Below are 6,000 nucleotides of genomic sequence, written 5' to 3'. Positions count from 1 at the left end.
CACATTCATTCTTTCACATACACATCCACATCCATTCTCATTACATCACATCTTATCATATCCTATTTTCATCTTATCACATCCTATCACATGCTATTCCCATTTAATAGCTTTTTCTAGGTTGATCCCGATAATGGGACTTTTTCTAAATTTCTGCCAATTGCTTGGTCTAATTAAAGGTTCTTTTTCTTGACGATTAGTTCCATATTCATTCTCAATCTCAAATGAATTATATTCAATATTCCTCTTTTGGAATAGAAGAATTCATGGGATTTATAGAAATCAATTCTACCCATATTTTCACTTTTGATAAGTAATCAAAAAAATTGAATTATACTAAAATTTTCTCTTCTTCCCATTTAATTTATTGGATATCAAATACCATGGAAATTTCTCTTTTTGCATTTAATTAATTGCATTCCAATGTCATGGGTATTCCTCTTTTATTCATAAAGAAATTTCATCTAAAATAAAATACCCATAAATTCAATATGCTAGGAATTTCTCTTTTCCCATCTAAATGATGGAATTCCAAATGTCTTAGGAATTCCTCTTTTAACATTTAAATATTTCTCATAGATAAAATAAATTTATCTAAATTTCATCTTTGAATTTAGTTAAAATACTCATTAATTCCAATATGCTAGGAATTTCTCTTTTCCCATCTCAATGATGGAATTTCCAAATGTCATAGGAATTCCTCTTTCAATATGCTAGGAATTTATCTTTTCCCATCTCAATGATGGAATTCTAAATGTCATAGGAATTCCTCTTTTAACATTAAAAATGAATCACTAGAAATTTCTCTTTTGCTAATTACTATTTATGCATAAACATAAAAATCAAATTTTCCATGATTATAATGAGAATCATTCAATTAATCTAGAATGATTAATCCTAGAATATGGTTGGAAGTCCTCTTTTCATAATATAAATGAAAATGATTTATGTGTTTATTTTTTAGAAATTTTGCCATAGCTCCGCTGCTGCTATTACTGATAATTCTCAATAAATTTGAAAGAATAAAGTTTAGTATTATTCATGTGACTAGAATAACCACTAATTGGATCATTATCCAATTATGGATTGATTCTTAATTTTACCATATCATAAATAGCATAAAAGTATTAAAAAGCCATTATTTTGGCCTCCAATTAGACAAGCATAGAAATTACTTTTAGATTAGAGAAATGCTTCATGAGAAGCTTCATTCGAATTGAGAATAGGTCATAGGAATGACCATTCTTTGGGGGAGAGAGAGAAATTCTTAAAAACCATTATAAATTAAGCATAAATGGAAATATATGTATTTCTTCATTACAATACATTAAAGAACTTCAATAGTATTCAAAAGCCATTCAAATTAATACTTCTCAAGCTTAAGAGGGGTTGAGAAGAGAAACATTTAAAGATTTAAGAAAAAGAAGACAATAATCCACACTTTACCTCCTAAATTACTTGATTCTTTGATCACAGTAGAGGCCCCCAACCAATCAATTGGTTTGGTATGTTACTGGAGTCACCAAGGAAGATTGAAGAGAGAGAGAAGCTCCAATCTCTTCAATTTGTAGAGGATTTTTAAAGGATAATAGAAAATATCATTATTTCAGTATAATACTGGCATGGTATAGTTCTCATATTTTTTTACAAAGGGCTAAGAATCTATTTATAGGTGAGGGAGGCCTCTAACCAAGTCCAACCAGTGTCTGGAATTTTCCAGGTTCAGTTTGGCTGAATTTGGACAAGATTTGGACCTAGTTTGGCTTCCTTTTGATTTGGTTTGATCTAGGAGAGATAAAAATATCACAATATTTTTGAGTTTAAAACTCCACCACACAAGTGAAATAGGTGCCTCCTTGAAGAGCTCCCTTCTCCTTACCAAGGTGTCAAAACTGAATCATTATACCCAAAATATTTAGTTTTTTACTAATAAACCTTGTCCTTAGTCAACTCTTCATCTTATGTAAGCATTTACTCATTTTTGGGGGTTTTTCTTTTATAAATTGGATTTATCTCCTCCCCACACTTGGATTGATCCTATTGGCCCATAGGAACCTTAATTGGACCATAATCCAAAAATTTCTAAAAATCTAGACTCTTAGACTAAGGTCCTTTATACTTCTTTTCAATTAATTCCAAATGCACATTGGAAAGTTCTTTTTGTATACATTTTCTCTCTCTAGGCTAAAACAGGGTAAAACAGAATTTTTCTTTTATTTCAAAGAGGAGAATAATTGCAAGATCAGAAGGGGAGGTTCTTATACCTGTACACCTCAAAAGCTGGAGGGAGAAATCTTACATATGAAGCAATAGTGTCCAAAGCTACAACTTTGGACGCGTGCCCGTAATGGTGTGACGCAGTATTTATGGTGATTCCCACTTCAAGAGCGTGTGGTAGCAAGTTAGGATGAAGTCCTAAGTGATGTATTTCATGGATATATTATGAGAGTAGTCATTGTAATAGCATTAGGCCTCGTATGAGCCTAAGATTGCCTGGTCCGCCACAGTTTGAGTGAGTGTGAACACTTATGGCCATGTATATAAGTGAGTTTCTCTCATAATACAACATACTCTCCCATTATGCAATTTAGTCTTGCTCTTGCTAATCTCTCTCCCTAATGCATGCTAGTGAGTGTGTGTGAGTGAAGTGAGCTAAGAGGAGGGATGAGTACTTGTAGTGCAACGCGGCGGTGTGACGACACTCACGAGAGGCACGGTGGAACTGCTTCTCAAGAAGTTGTAGAGCTTGGAGACCTCAAGGGTTACGAGATTGGCCATTTAAAAGATCCTCATGACAGTTGCGGTTCACTAGGTAATCTCTTTTTGGATGTATTTCAAGGAGGGTTAGGGTGAGCTTAACATTTTTTACGTCGCTACCGGGCAACCTTCCATCGTTTTTCCTCTAATCTTTGCATTACCCATTGCCCATTATCTTGATTAATGGTTTCCCATTAAAAAGATGTGGATTTGATGGTGATTTGTGTGAGATTTGGTGTAGAATAGCTCTCTTTTTTGTTCTTGAAAAGAATGCCTTTTACTTATTTTTTAGCTTAACTTGTTATTTTTAATGTTGTTATTGTGGTTTTTCATGTTCTTAGGGCTTGCGCATAGTTTGTATCAGGCTTAGTTTACATCCATTACATCAAACGATACAATAGAATACAATTTTTAGTGAATGTTAACTCTCTTTAGTGTTAAACATAGAACTAAGATCATTAATTTTAGTTTAATTGTGTGTTTGTTGTTGAAATTGTTTGGATTAGAGTGTTAGAAAGCATTAGGAGTAGCTTAATCTTTCAAAAAAAATCTTAAAACCATCAAAAAACCTTTGAATTTGACTAATTTCTCTTAATGGACGGGTTTTTATCATGAAGGGTGTTCAAGAGGTAAAAAAAATAGAAAATGTGTTAATTGGGGTCTAATTTGATCACATGAGTAGTCGAAATTGGTGTTTTTGAGTGATTTGAGAGCATCTAGATGCATCAAAACACCTAATTACATTAATTTTTTCATTAATTGGAGAAATTTGACTCTCTTTGCTTAATTTTGCCTTAAAAGAGGAGACCATAATTAAGAGTCTAATTAATCTCCTAAATTTACACAATTGTTGATGCACAAATATTAGCATTCCCTTGCTCTATCCAATGATATGCTCAATTGTGTGAATTAATTAGAGATTAGTTGTTAATTAGAGTCTTTGATTAGTATAAAAGATGGAAAGATTAGTGAAAGGATTAATTTTAGATTAATTCTTAATCACTTTTTTTTGCATAACTCATTAAGGCTAATGAGCATTCAATGAGTAGATGCTCATGAGTTGTCAAAATTGTCCATTTGGGGGTCATTTATGAAAGGGTGTAAGGGGTGTCATTAAAAGGTTGACTTTTTTTATTCCCACTTACCTTTTAAATGTCCATACCTCTTTCATTTTAAATTCAAAAAATATTCTCCCCAAAAAAAGAAAAATTCGTATTTTCCACTAGACTCCAAAATAATAATAATCAAATTTAATATTTTCGTGAAGTCCGGTTCACGGCGTGAACCATTTTCTGTAACTTCACGGCCTAAGGGTTCACGTCCTCAAGAATCGCGCCCAAAAGAAATCAAATTTTATATTTATGTGAAGTTCGGGTCACGACGTGAACCATTTTCTGCAACTTCAAAGCCTAAGGGTTCACGCCCTCGGGAACCACGTCAAAAAAAAATCGAATTTAATATTTCCGTGAAGTCTGGTTCACGACGTGAACCATTTTCTGCAACTTCACAGCCTAAAGGTTCATGCCCTCAGGAACCGCACCCAAAAAAAATCAGATTTAATATTTTCGTGAAGTCTAGTTCACGGTGTGAACCAATTTCTACAACTTCACGGCCTAAGGGTTCACGCCCTCGGGAATCGTGTCAAAAAAAAATAGAATTTAATAATTCCGTGAAGTCCGCGTGAACCATTTTCTGTAACTTCACGGCCTAAGGGTTCATGCCCTTGGGAATTGCACCAAAAAAATGAATTTAATATTTTCGTAAAGTCCGGTTTACGGCGTGAACCATTTTCTACAACTTCACAGCCTAAGGGTTCATGCCCTCAGGAACCGCGCTCCCCCCCTCCCGAAAAAAAATGAATTTAACATTTTCGTAAAGTCTGGTTCACGACGTGAACCAATAAGGGTTCACGGTGTGAGACCCTTCGTTCACACGAACATACAAAAAAAATCAATCAAAATTTATTAAACTCGTGAAGTCTACTTCACGGCGTGAACAGGGGTCTATTGGCCAAAAATAAATAAAAACTCTAGAAAACACTCCTGTTTGGAGGCCTGTATTTCCTAAACCGTATATCCGATGAAGGCACTCTAGGGCTCATCGCGCGGAAAGCTCACATCGAGCTTTTCAACTTTAGATTCGGCCGTCGGAAGTCAAAATCGACCATTTTGGCCTTCGACTAGCAACCTCAAAATTTGACCCAAAAATCGACGCAAAAAACTGCCCAAAAACCACGAAAAAATCATAAAAAACATCGCGAAAATGACGACGTGCCATATTCCGGCTACTGTTTGAAGGTCTAAACGACAAAATCACGGACAACTTAGGGAAACAAAGTTGTAGTACTCCAAAAATACTACAACTCTCTCATATAGAGTTTTTCAAAATTCGGAACATCCTCAAAAACGTGCTACGAAACAGGGAAAAATTCTTGAGTGAAATTTTTTTCCGTCTTGAGACAGTGATGGAAAATAGGTTTCAGGACGACCTCTTCCATCTAGGAAGCTACTAGCATACGCTTTTTCTAGAAAATTATATCTAAGGTTGTTTGTGTGTGTATACCGCTTAAGCTAATTAGGGTGAACGGACACCCGTTTGACCCAACGAAGAGAACGCTAAGCCTCTTGAGGCTGTAATGGGCTGTGGGAGAATATAAAAAGCAAAAAAAAAAAAAAAATGTGTTTGCTCATTAAGGAGCATTTAGGCACTTCCACATGGCCACAATAGAGGGATTGCCAGGGATCACACAAGGACTGAACCCAATGGCTGACATCTTTGAGTTATTGAGATCTATGCCACAAATGCACCTCCCGATACCATTGGCTATGCCTATAACAAGCGTGTCATCGGGTTTTACACCCCCTATCACTTCGATCCCATCGGGCTTTGGTCCCTTACCTAACATTCCCGCAAATCCTATAAGTACCAACCCTTTCCTGGATGCCCACACCCTGGATATATTGACTAGTGTAGGAAGGGGGGGTAGCCCAAGGACTTAGTGAGTCTCTCCTAACAAGAGCACTCACATACGGCCTTAGTGACTCATACAAAATTACGGTCATATAAATTTCTAAAATTATGGGAAAATACGACGGAACAACAGACCCTATTCAATTCATTCAAATGTTTGAACAGAGATGTGAAGCTTTTGGAAATCCCAACTGTCCCACCAAGGTACATGCGTTGAATCTATGCTTAGAGGGAAAAGCTAGTCGATGGTTCATCACATTGATGCCTGCGAAC

This window comes from Cibotium barometz, chromosome 40 (genome assembly GCF_041138505.1).
Source record: "Cibotium barometz isolate CiBa-2024 chromosome 40, ASM4113850v1, whole genome shotgun sequence".
NCBI classification, from domain to species: domain Eukaryota; kingdom Viridiplantae; phylum Streptophyta; class Polypodiopsida; order Cyatheales; family Cibotiaceae; genus Cibotium; species Cibotium barometz.
This window is presented reverse-complemented; position numbering follows the sequence as displayed.